The sequence below is a fragment of the Equus quagga genome, chromosome 4 (genome assembly GCF_021613505.1).
Source record: "Equus quagga isolate Etosha38 chromosome 4, UCLA_HA_Equagga_1.0, whole genome shotgun sequence".
In the NCBI taxonomy this organism is placed as follows: Eukaryota; Metazoa; Chordata; class Mammalia; order Perissodactyla; family Equidae; genus Equus; species Equus quagga.
Window position 1 is genome coordinate 23,498,463 of NC_060270.1, and position 13,394 is coordinate 23,511,856.

The 13,394-nt window shown below is 49.8% G+C and overlaps 1 protein-coding gene across 6 annotated transcripts in view; it reads right to left on the reverse strand.

The window, feature by feature from the left end:
• Positions 1–13,394, reverse strand: part of SEMA5B (semaphorin 5B) — a 116,497-nt gene that overhangs the window by 62,832 nt on the left and 40,271 nt on the right. For 2 of the 6 annotated variants that reach the window (XM_046659717.1, XM_046659716.1), the window contains exon 2: positions 3,938–4,049. The exons of the other annotated variants lie outside the window; for them this stretch is intronic. The gene's annotated coding sequence lies outside the window, so the exon portion shown is untranslated. The remainder of the gene's footprint in view (positions 1–3,937; positions 4,050–13,394) is intronic. 6 annotated transcript variants of the gene reach the window in all.

Genomic DNA, 13,394 nt, shown 5'->3' on the forward strand with positions numbered 1-13,394 from the left:
CACCTCTCAGGTGGATGATGTCTAGGAGGCAAGCAGGCCTTGGGGGCCTGGTGGGGGCCAGTACAGAGAGCTTCAGCCCTGAGCCAGGGGATGGGAGGAGAGCAGGAGGGTCTTTAAGAGAAGCACAGTGAGCTCTTTCTGACCCGGTATAAAAGCAGCCCTTCTTAGAGACAGAAAGATGGTCAAGATCTGACAAAGCCCTTCCAGTGCTTAATGAATGTCTCTCTTTAAACCTGGCCCTTGGTGCCAAGCCCCTTAAGCTCCACATTCATGGAGTCCAGTTATAATAAGAATAAAAGCTAATGGGCTTACTATCTGCAGGCATTTTTCTATAAGGACTTTATCTCTTACTACCCTGCAGCTTCCCCCCATCTCCTTCTCCATAATGGAACCTTGCCTTGACACAGAGTGGCCATGGTAGGGGCCGGCTGGAGAATCTGAAATGCAAGAATTCTGGGGAGGTGCCTGGAAGTGTTCTCTGCTCAGGCCCAAGGACAGCAGGACATAGAAGGGAGTGGGAAGCAACGTCATTTTTCTCCTAGAAGCTTCAGTCAAATGTCTGCAGGCAGCTGTGTGGGGCGCTGGATGAGACGGGATGGAGAGTGAGCACTGGGCCCGGGGGTGGGGTGGAGGGAGGTACAGCTGAGGCCGTGCCTGCCAGGACAGCAGCCACTGCCCACAGGAGGGGAAGGAAAGTGATGGATGCGCCTCTCCTGGCTCAGGCCCCGGCCTCAGGAGGGGAAAGAAGAGAGACCCTGAGCCAGGGAAACTGATGACTGCACAAGGAGGCAGGATCAAGGCAGGGACCTGCTGGCCTCCTCTTCTCCCCATCACCCTCCCTGCCTTTGCATGAGCACTCACACAAAACGCACAGCCCTGGGTTCGAATCCCAGCCTGGGCATTCCTTAACCTGAGTCAGTTTCCTTATCTGTAAGACCCTGTGGGGCAGTTGTGAAGATTAAAAAAGGTAATGTTTACAAAAGCACATAGCCCTGGCTGGTACCCAGAAAGTACTCAATAAATGTCAGCCATTATTTTATCATCATTATTAGTGTTGTGATTATGCAGACCCTCCACGTTGCTCTTTCCAGATGCTCACAATAGCCTACTGAGTACGCTTCTTATCTTTCATCTCTCCTCCAATCCATCCTACACAGAGCTGCCAGAACAACAGGCCCGGGCGACGATTTGGTCACATTATTCTGCTGCTAAAAACTTCTACCAACATCCCACTGCAGACATGATCAAATCCGAACGCTGTGCATAGCAAGGCTCCTTCCATCTGGCACAAGCTGCCCTCCCTGCCTCCTCTCTGGCCGTTGCCCCTCCATCCCCACCTCCTCAGCTCATCCCAAATCTAGCCGCCCCTCACACGAGTGACTGCCCACCTCCACGTCTCTGCTTCTACTATTCCCTCCCCGCATACGCCCTCTTTTCCACTGAAAATGCCCCCCTCCTTCAAGGCTCACACAGACGCCAGCTCTTCTGGGAAGCCTATTCTGACCCTTACACAGCTAATGGCTTCCTCTGCTGACAGATGCAGCACGTGCTTCATACAGCTCTCTGCATTTACCCACCCTGTGTTTGGCTGTGTATGTGAGGGCAGTGCTTCTCAAAGCATGGTCCCTGGACCAGCAGCATCTGCATCCCCTGGAAACTTGCCAGAAATGCAAATCCTCAGGCCCCATCCCAGGCCTACTAGATTACAAAGTCTGGGGATGAGGCCCAGTAATCTGTTTTGACCAGCCCTCCAGACTCTGATGTACTCTCAGTTGGGGAACCCCTGATGTAAGGTACCTGGACCCTCCAGGTGGTGCCTAGTACACAGAGAGAAGTGCTGGGTTGGATCAGATCAGCTGGGCAGTTTTGAAAGGACACTGCTACCTGGGCCTCACCTGCAGACATTCTGATTTAATTGGTCTAGGGGTGGGACCTAGGCATCCACATTTTTTTCCTCCCAGCCTTTTATAAATATTTTCAGACATACAAAGCAGTTAAAAGATTATACAGTGAATACCAGGATGCCCACCACCTAGATTCTCTCATCAACATTTTGCTCTATTTGCTTTAGCGCATATCTATGCATCAGCCCTCTCCCCAGGCATTCATCCATTTTATTTTTTGATGCATTTCAAAGTAAGTTGCAAACATCATACACATCACCAATACATATGTGAGTGATTTAAAAACCTCCAGGTGGTTCCACTGTGCATCCAGGGCTGCTCTGATCTCAGCTGGGAACCTCTGATAGCCTCCTGGCCTCAGCTCGCACTGTGAAATGGGGATGATGGGGATGATGGTGATGGTGATGCCTCCTCTGCCTCCCTATCATTGCAAGGATGGATGAGATCACCCATGAGGAAGCCCTTTGGAAATGGCTTTACAATTAACAGGAAACAATTGCTGATTCCAAGTTGGGGACAGAAGTGTCCAGATCTGCCATTGGGCTGCCAGATAAAATGCAGGATGCCCAGTGAAATGTGAATTGCAGAAAAATGACAATGATTTTCCTTTAGTATAAATATGTCCCAAATATTGCATGAGACGTACTTGTACTAAAATATGTTTCATTGCTTATCTGAAATTCAAATTTCACCGGGCAACCCGTATTTTTATTTGCTAAGTCTGGTAATAGGAGCTAAGCCCTATACTGTGGAGGGCAGCAGGGTTGGGACCCTCCATCCAGAGAAGAGTCAGGGATGAGCAACCACAACTACTGCCCTGTCCAGCCAGCCCCTCTGGTGCCTCGGAGCAGGTGCCTGCAGGGCCAGCGCTGATGAGCAGAGCCAGGCAGGGATCTGCTCTAAGTTGACATCTGCCCAGGTGTGATTGTGCTGGCCAGGGCCTTACACACAGTAAGCCAGTATACTAGTTAGGGTTCTCCAGACAAACAGAACCAATAGGACCAATATATACATAAATACACACACACACATAAATATATATATACACAGAAATAGAGAGAGAGAGAAAGAGAGAGATTGATTTTAGGGAATTGGCTCTTGTCATTATGGAGGCTGGCAAGTTCAAAATTGGCAGGGTGGGCTGGCAGGCTAAAGACCCAGGGAAGAAGATGTTGCAGATTAAGTCTGAAGGACATCTTCTGGCAGAATTCACTCTGGCTTGAGAGAAGTCAGTCTTGGGTCTATTCAGGCCTTCAACTGAGTGGACGAGGCCCACCCACCTTATGGAGGGCAATCTGCTTCACTCAAAGGCCACCAGTTTAAATGTTAATCTCCTCCAAAAACATCCTCACAGAAACATCCAGAATAATGTTTGATCAAATATCTGGATGCTGTGGCCCAGCCAAGTTGACACATAAAATTAACCATCACAGCCAGCAAGTCTCAAACATCAGGGTGCAAAAGTACCCCTTGGGAGAACTGATGACAGTGCAGATCCCCAGGCTCTATCCCAGAGATTCGGACGCATTAGATCTGGCATAGTGCCCAGGAGCCAGCATTTTAACCATCATTGCAGATGGTTCCAATCCAAAGGCTCCAGGGCCCACTTTGGGAAGTGCTGCAGTAGGAGCTTCATAAATATTTGCTGACTTGAGGAATGCTGAAGGCAACAGTGTGGGCAGGAAGGCGTCCAAGCCAGAGCCGGGCCCCCCTGCAAGCCTGTGTCCTCTGGGGGCTGTGGAGCAGGTACAGTGACGGCAGACGGGGAGCCTGCCAGAGAGTCCTGCCCCAGGTGGGGATCCACAGCAGTATTTGCAGACAGACAGGAGACAGAGGGCAAGACTTGTGTCTGCACCAGCCCTGGTGCTAACCCAAAGGGCAAACCCCTGATCCTCCCCTGACCCTGCTTGGACCCCAGAGTGCCCCTCTCTCTCCCGTGTGAGCTGGCGGACGTGCTCAGCCTCTCACGAGCTGATGAGATCATGGCTCAGGAATCTGTGTGCAGTCGGTTGCCCCTGAAAAGAACCACTCACTCAGCTGGGGAAGCGAGCAGCTGAATGTTCACAGGCCAGCGGGGGAGGTGGGGCGCGGGGCCGCAGGCACCCCTCGGCATCCCAAACACCAGCCGGTCGTGTGCTTCCTTTCCTGCAGAAAAGAGGAAAATCAATCCTGGATAGTAGAAGCCCATTATGACACAACTTGTTTTTTAATGGACTCCCATAGATCATGGGTCAAAGTGATGCCCCTGAAAACCGAACAGCCAGGTAGGTAACAGCCTGAGAGTAGAGGGAGTTAGGCGGGAAGAGACACTCAGTGGTTGCTTAGGCTGGTCTCCCAGCACTGGCATCTCAGCATAACAGGGTTAGGGAGACGCAAGCCTCAGCCAGGCGGCCCAGAGTGGAGCTCTGCCAGCCCTTCTCCACAGGTAGAGGAAGGACGCGGCGTCATGCTGGAAGACTCATTTATCCTGATGCGGAGTGCATAGGCACTCCATAAATGCACGTTCAGCTCAACAGAGCAAAGGGGAGGTAAGGCGGCTGATGGCTGTTCCTCCCTCCAGGCCTCTTGGGCACCTGTTATGGTGTCCTGCAGCTCTGGGCTGCTCTGTTTCCACCCGTTTCATGTGCTCTCAACACCATCATGCTCCCTCCACTGCCAGTCACCCTGAGCTGGTCTGGTGACCTTCTCCAGCCAGCCCTGTGACTGCACAGTGGCAGCGTGGGGTTCAGAGGGAGATGTGGGGGCACCTCGAAAAAAAGGATCAAGGACTGAGACTCCATGGACCGGGGAAGGAACAAGAGCATCAGTGGGATGGGAGGTGGGGGAAGAGTCAAGATCCTCAAGTCTCTGAAGGGCTGAGAGGGGATGACCAGAGACGCCCGTGGCTGTAAGGACAAAGTAAAGCCAAGAGAGCGTGAGGAAAATCAGAACTGAAGCCATGGAGCAGACGTGGCCCCTCCGTCTCTGAGAGCACTCAGGGGGCTTCCAGCAGGAAAGCCACTCTGCCTGACACGGACCACAGAAGCTGGCCCTGAGGCCCAGCAGCCCCTGACCACCCATTATAGCTTGTCATCCATGAACATTTCCACACTCTCCCTGAGTCTGTTCCTATATTTAGCTGACGCCACTTCTAGGGGTTACAAGGTCCACATAGTTGACTACCCGCTGCGTAAATAGCATTTACTTTCACTTGCGCTAAAGCTGCCTTTTGCCAGCTTCAAGGGCTGCCCCTCACCTCGCCCCCATCCTGATTTCAGGGGCTTGGGGATCAAGTCCATAGGTCACCTCAGCTACAATCTTAATAGGGAGAAAGGATTCGTGATTGGGATGGCCCCCACCTCACTTTCTCCTTCCTGCATGGGAGTCCTGGCAGACTTTTAGAAAGACAACACCTTAAAGCAGGAACAACAGGCCACACATCTGGTTTTGCCGAGGTCAGAACCAAGTGCCATGCTGTTTCTGACACTCTCACCATAACATCTGGCTGCTTGGCTAATCTTTTTGGCCAAACCAGCACACAGGGCCAAAGCCTTTAGGGGACCATTTCCAATGGCTCCTTAGATTTGCTGAGCTGTGGCAGACCACTGGCAACTCTCAACTTATGGACATGACTTTTACCTATTTTTCCCTAAATTTGGCCTTACATATTTGGGGTAAAGTGAAGCTGACACTTTTTGGGCCACACACATCAGGTGACCAGACATTTCATCACTTGGAAGCATCTGATGTCATCCACATTGTCTACTGGACTCTGCTATTAGCTTCCCCCACGCAAAGAAGCATCATCTCCCTTTTGTCTTGTTCTTAAGCCAGTCTCTGATCATGACACAAACCCCTCCTGTCCCAGGATGACTTATCATGGCATGGATCTAAAAGACCCAAGGAAGGTCTCCCTGTCTCTGGGGGTGTGGGACGCTGGGCAGGGCAGTGGTGAATGCAACCCCACCTTCCCCAGAGAGCTTCAAGGCCAGAGCAAAGTCCATCATTCTGGCCAGTAAGTCTCTCCCCAAGGCAGGGAAATGGCCCAAATTATTATAATTTTTATTGTGGTAAAATATACATAACAAAACTTAGCATTTTAACCATTTTTACGTGTACAGTGGCATTAAGTCCATTCATATTGCTGCCATCACCACCATCCATCCCCAGAACATTTTTCATCTTCCCCAACAGAAACCCTGTACCCATCCAATACTAACACCTCATTCCCCGCTTCCCTAGCCCTTGGTAACCACTGTTCTACTCTCTGTCTCTATGAATTTGTCTATACTGGGTAACTCACATAAGTGGAATCATACAGTATTTGTCCTTTTGTGACTGGCTTGTTTCATTTAATATAATGTCCTCAAGGTTTATCTATGATATAGTATGTATTACCAAATCATTTTTTAAGTCACGTCCCCAGGTGGCACTTTGGGGGCTTGGTGAAGAAGGAGTGGATGTAGTTACTGGAATGGCTCCCATAAATGTGGACATGTACACACACTGGGCTCTTGCAGGTCCATGTGTGTAAGTGCATGTGTGCTTGCACACAACACACTTCTCCACATGACCTCCACAAATCCTGGAGGGCTGCCCTCCTGCCCTTTAGGAGCAGTTCTCAGACCTCCCTGCACATTAGAGACACCTGAAGAGGTGGTCACCATGTGGGTCCCAGGCCCTGCACAGATTCCTCTTGGGCAGGATGCAACAGGTGAGGCTGAGGCAGGGGACTGGGAGCCACACTTTGGGAGACACGCAGTCATGGGGGCTGCTCCATGTGCAACAAGGGAAGGACTTGACCCCAGCCTAGGATAATGCACAGCCAGTCTGCACTGGACGGCTTCTCAAGAAAACTAACAGGTGAGGGCTCTCAGGAAATGGACTCATCACATCCCCAAGGCAGGCCTGGCCTGTGAGACTCAGCTCTAACTTCCTACACCCACTCCAAGGGAGGGTCCCATCCTTCTCTACTCAACTAACCCCTGGATGCCATGCACCAGGAGCAAGACAGTGTGCTGGAGGCTCTCAGGGCAGGAGAGACAAAGCAAGAAGTTCTCGGTGTCTGGGTGGAATGAGACAAGAACAGCAAGGCTGTCACACAGGTGGAGATTGACATGAGCCATGAGAGAGGCACATCGGTTTTCTGAGCAGAGAGAAAGAGAGCACTTTTAGAGAGGGACAGCTCCTCAGAGGAGGTAGCACATGAGATCAACAGAATCCTGACAGTAGATACAGGAGAAGAGGCAGGAAGCTGAAGTATGGTTTTGGGAGTCAGCCAGGATCCAGTGTGACATGGATGGATGGAGAGACTCTGAGTCAGAATTCTGGGTACAGGTCCAAGTGCTTTGCATTTAGCCATGTGACTGTGGCAGGTCACCAGGTCCTACAGGCTGTTATTCTTCATGTCAGGAGCATGGCTGGAGTGATGAGAGAGGAGGTTGGGACCATGCTATGGAGGGCCTTGAATGCACTTAATTTGGGAGAAGCTGGGTGCCATTCAATGTTCTAGAGCAGAGACTCATTGTCCTCTTCTTTTAGGCATAGGCTTGCAGGGGTCGGGGTGGGGCTCTCTTGACCTAGGCCCCTCCCATGAGTTGGCCTGGTTAGCCTGACACCTCCAATCTCTTCTTGGTTTCCCACTTGGGGATTCCCTCTGATGAGTGCATAAGCTCTGGACGAGGATTTCCTCTGGCTCCTGGGAGGACTTACAGCCCTTTCCCAGCCCCTGTTCACAAAATCAGGAAATGTGAACTCTAAATAATTTATAAACATATTAAATAAGACTGGTTCTAGCCTTGATCCCCAGGGAGCTTGCTGTTAATACTTCCCCCATTTAACATCAGCCTCAGCCAGACATCATTAGGAAGGGAAATCTCCTTCTCTCTCTTTTAAAAATCATGTAGCTTAAACGGTTTGGGATTATTCACTGCTTTGAATCATTCCTGCCACTGCTCCCTCCCATTACGGGGATAATTAAGAATTGACTATGGTTGGCAAAAAGCATTCGACAGCCAACTTTTTATTTGGTTGCTCAAGTGCTCCAGCCCTCCCTGCCCACCCCCTCAGCCTTCCCTTTCTTGTCCCTGCAGCCCTGCAGCCCAGTCCCCCAGGGCTCCCCCACCCAGGTCTGCTGCCTGTAAACACACTTGGGGCCCCATGGAAACCACACACTGAATGCAGGGAAAGCAGGAGACCATTCACTTCCCTCTTATTCCACTGCCCCATTTCCTCCAGGCACCTTGCCTGGTGTCCCTTGGGCCGGGGGCCAGAGTGTGTTTGTTCGGCTGCCCTGGTCACCCGGGAATGGGGTGGGCTCAGATCCCAGGCCTGTCCCCCAGCTGGCCATTCTTTCTTTCGAGAGTCACTCTCTCTGACCGACTAAAGCAGGATTAGAGGCTTCAGGAGGAAGAGCGTGCCTCCAATCACAGAAGGAGGGGTCAACGATACCAGGAGGACCTCTTCCAGTCAGGCACCGTGGAAGGAGGTGTCACCTGTCTCCATCCTCCCCAACCACAGAGGCTCCTCAGTCTCCTGGAGATCAGAAAAGGCAAGCGGCTTCCCGCCAGCCTAACTCTCTGAGGGCAGCCCCAGGACTGGGGTGATGGGGCAATGGGGCGAAGGGGTGATGGGGCAAAGGCACGATGGGGTGATGGGCTGATGGGGTGATCTCCTTTATTTCCCTGCTTCCAACCAGAACCACATCTAAATCACCGCAAGGATATTTTTTTCTATTTCCATGTCACTGATTTCTAGTATTCTAAAATCCTAGAAATTCTTTTTGCAGTCTAACTTAAATCTTTTCTGCTGCAGGTTCGATGAATTCTGGGTTGTTCTGGGTTCAGGAAGCTGAAGCCCCACCTCCTGATTAAAAACCATCAGGAACAAAAACAAACTATAAAGACACAGGAAATCAAGCCACTTTTGGGGGGAGATGGAGATTAGAATGCAGAGAAGATTCTAGAGTGGCTGCCGAAGTTCTTTCTCAACCTGGGCAGTGGTGTAAGATGCTGACCTAATATAACTTGCTACTAAAACATCTATTTTCTGGTTTTCTACATTTGTTTTATAATACCTCAATTAAAATTAAAAGAAAAAATAAGTCATCAGGGTGTTAAAAACAACCAGCCAGTTGTGTCATCATTCACGCCCCCCTCCCTATGAGCTCTTCTTTGAGGGGAACAACCCAAACTGCTTTAGCATCTCCTCCAAGGTTCGGGACCCCTGCACCAGAAGGTTAGCCAAATCCTGTGACATTTGTCTCAAGGGAACAGTTCAGGCCAGATGCTCCTGGACCATTTAAAAGGATGGAGAGCTGGGACTTCCTCAAGCTTCCAGAACAGGTTGTCTGACTGTTCTGTGCTGGCTTATTAATAAATATCTATAGAGAAAGAATTGGGGCTGAGACTGCCTTTCATGGAAACTGGTAGTACGATGGGGAGGAGGCCTGGTACCCTCACCTACCCCTAGCAACCACTCAGTAAATGTTGTAGTTCTCTCAATCACATCATTTCCTGTGAAGGTGGAGGGAAGGGGAGTGGCAGGGAATGTGGCAGTAGGAATCAAGAGCAAGGAGGCGGGAGAAGCAAGGGCAGGGTTTGGCCTTTAGTAAATCATTAATTCGTCAGCCTCATAACTGGTCCTGCTGTGAAGAGGGGTAAATAAATACACAGCCGGTAAGGCTCACAGAGGCACCCCACCATACAACAACTGCTACATACAGGGGGCTTGCCCGTAATTCTCCAACTAACCTTTCCCCCTTCTCTTCTCATTGGCTGCCTTCCTAGTGGTTCTCAAAGGCTCATTCACATAGGGCATCCTCCAGGTACCCAGGTATTGGACGCTACAGATGTGGGTCCAAAGGCCCAGAGTGGGCCATCCCCTGGGGTCTGCGAGCTCAACCTCCCCACCCCCACAGCTAATGGAGATGCCTGGCAAAGTTCCTGGAGGCCCCCTAATAACTCCCATATGGCCAGGGGATGGACTCATTGTTAGGAGGGTGTCTGGGTTTGCCACTAAAGCCCTCTTTCTTTGTCACTTGTCAGTTAGGGGCTGCCAATCTGTCCATGTCTCTTTATGCCCATCTGAGGTCTTTGCTTTGGGTCCATGTCTTTATCTCTTTGCTCTCTTGCTCTCTGACACTCTTGGACTACACCTCCTCCAACCAAAAGGCATGGTGGAACTCCCGGCACATCATAAATGTTCTTCTTTAAGAATAATGACAGGGGCCAGCCCGGTTGGCACAGCGGTTAAGTTTGGATATTCCAGTTCGGTGGCCTGGGGTTCGCCGGTTCAGATCCTGGGTGTGGACATGGCACCACTTGGCAAGTCATGCTGTGGTCGGCGTCCCACATATAAAGTAGAGGAAATGGGCACAGTTAGCTCGGGGCCAGTCTCCCTCAGCAAAAAGAGGAGGATTGGCAGGAGCTAACTCAGGGCTAATCTTCCTCAAAAAAATATAATAAAAATTTTAAGAAAAGAATAATGACAAAGAAAGCTACCAAGGAGGAAAGGGAACTAGATTTTATTCTAAATTCACTTAATACAAGAGATTCCCCAGGGATGAGACTGAAAAGTAAAGGCCCAGAAAAAACACATGAGGGAAAAAAATAATTTCCCCGTTTTTGGTCCCAAGGACTTCTTTGAAATATATTATTTCAAATATATTTCTGTATTCTGAAACTTTTACAGAATGAATAAAGTGTTGATGGGGTTTTTTTACGTTCCCAAACCGTTTCTAAAAACGATGCAAAAAGATTTTACCTTAAACAAGCTACATCCATCTTTTTGTCTGCATATAATGATGCTCCTTGTCTGACATTCTTTTCTAAATGACCTACAGAAAAATCAATTGTTCCTGGGAATCCAAGCACATTTTCACTTATAAGTACAGAGGAAAGTAAAAGAAATTACTTTAACCAAGTATGGGAAAAGCTTTGTCCTCAGCAACTCCAGTTGTGGTCAAAGGGCTGGATCTGGGATCTGGACGCAGATCTGTGGAGAGGTGGGAGGGGAGTGGCCACAGCATTTCATAGATCTACTCAAACAAACACAAAATATGCCCTAGCTGCTCAATGCTGCAAACAGTGGGCACTTTGGGGGTTTGGGTCTAGAGAAAGCTGGGGACCCTCCCAAGCAAATCCCCCCAACACGGTGGCAATGCCATTGTATGGTTCCATCTGCGCCCTAAGTCTCCAACTGCACGTGAGAGAAATGGAGCCATATTTGGAAAAACATGACACAAATCAAGGAATAAATTAACACGTGAAAAAGGAGAGAAGCTTGTCTCAATCTAGGCAAATCTTCAGTTTTCAGGACTCTGGGAAGATGATAAAAACAAAGTGTTAGAAGAATCAAAAATGACTCAAGGTGACGGTTCAGAGAATGAGGCTGATTAGACAAAGTTCTACAGAGCAAACTGTGTTCAATGAGATTTAAAGGTTTCCCTCTCCTTTCTTTCCACAATTCCTTTTCTGAAAATAAGTGCTTTTCTGTTTCTCGCCAACACCAAGTCCAGAAAACATAATACTGTCCTTTGTCTTCCTCTAAGTGTATTGTAGATGGAGTCTTCTGTGCAAGGTTTTGCCTGCTTCTTAAAAACTGTTAGAAGCGATGCTAGACATCTGAAGAGGCAGGCACTTTTACAATGGGGAACCTGGAATTATTAGCAGAATAACGTGTAACGTAGAGTTTGATATACCCAACAAAGCTAATTTTTTTTTTTTTTTTGAGGAAGATTAGCCCTGAGCTAACATCTGCTCCAATCCTCCTGTTCTTGCTGAGGAAGACTGGCCCTGAGCTAACATCTGTGCCCATCTTCCTCTATTTTATATGTGGGATGCCACCACAGCATGGCTTGATAAGCAGAGGGTAGGTCTGCGCCCGGGATCCGAACTGGCGAACCCCAGGCTGCTGAAGCGGAATGTGTGAACTTAACTGCTGCATCACTGGGCTGGCCCCCTAATTTTATTTTTTACAAATCAATTTATATACAACCGTTTCAATGTTTCAAAACAAAGGGACATCAGATCTTGTGATAATCGCCACGAAAAAGCTTTATACAAATGTTCATTTTCTTTATAATGTTTGAAAAAACAAACAATCTCTTTTCCCTGTGCCTCTCAAATTTCTGAGAATGTTTAAATCCAAGATAAGACACTCCTAGTGCTCCTCAGAAGGCAGAGGAGGGGCAAGATGGGGCCCTGGGAGGTGAGGCAGGCTCCACACACATGTATGCACACACATCACTTTGTGTGTCTGTGTGGGTTAGCCCGCCTCTACCCCCCTGCAGTGTAAATGGTGGATGGAAGGGAAACAAGAAACACACACACACACACACACACACACACACACACACACACACACACACACAAAGGGGCGTCCACTCAGCCAGGAAAAAACTCAGCTGAGGTTAACCCCAGAGCCCTGCATTTGCTCCACCCTCTTCAAAAGAGATTTGAAATTCTTTCCCAAACTTTGCTGTACTTTCCATGAGAATGGGGATGTTCCTGCATAAAACATGAGTTTGGGAGGGCAGGGAGCAAGCAGGATGGGGGCAGGGGCTGCAGGCTCGGGGGAGCCTTGGGGAGCTGGGGGGAGTGGGCAAGGAGAACAGAGCGGTGGGGGAGGGCAGGGAGGCTGTGTTCTCAGGCTGCATTTCTTGCAGGCTCCTTGGAGACCGGAGAAAGGCCGGGAAAGGTCTCAGCTGGGGCTGGCTGCTCATAGAACCAGCGGAAAGCGGGATGCTGAGCCTGACCCGACGGAGCGCGACCAGCGGGGGTTTGAGGACCTCCAGGAAGGTGATGCCAGCCGTCTGCACCAAGGAAGGAGAGGGGCCTGGAGGAGAGAAAAGCTGGAGGAGGGAGGAAGCCCAAATTAAACACTAAGGACCGTGGCGCTGTCCCCTCCTGGACGGCTGGTTCACGGAGGGCAGGGACAAAGGTTCTATTTCTTTGGTCTCAACACAGAATCCAGGCCAGTGCTGGGCCGTCTACACACTATTTTGTGAATGACTGCAGGTGGCCAGACAGGAGTCTTAGCCTGTTATCAGCACCCCGGCAAGTAGGATTTAGGGGTCTGCAAGAGGTCTTCTCCCCAGCAAACTGGCTATTAGCATCGCTTGAATTAACTCAGCGATGGGCTCAATGCCAGCAGCAGGAGAGAGATGTTAGGGCATTCTGCTCCTCTGGGGAGAGAGCGGCATTAAAGTCACGGGGCAGGGCTCTCACCACAGGCTCTGAAAGGGCAGGCTTCTTGACACCGCTGTGGGAGCACGTGGGAGGATCAGAGCCAGCATCCATGAGGTGGGCAGCTGTTCTCAGGTCCAAGGTGTGCTCTGCAGATGCCCGTATTGTTCACTGGATTGCCGGCCCCCCTCTGCAGGCTCCTCCCATAAGGGGCTGGGATGGAAACCACCTTCAGGCCTTTCCGGAAAAAGCTAGGGTATAGTGGGGTTTTTGTTTGTTTTTATAATTTTGAGAATTTAATGATGCCCTTAAGATAACTGGTCAC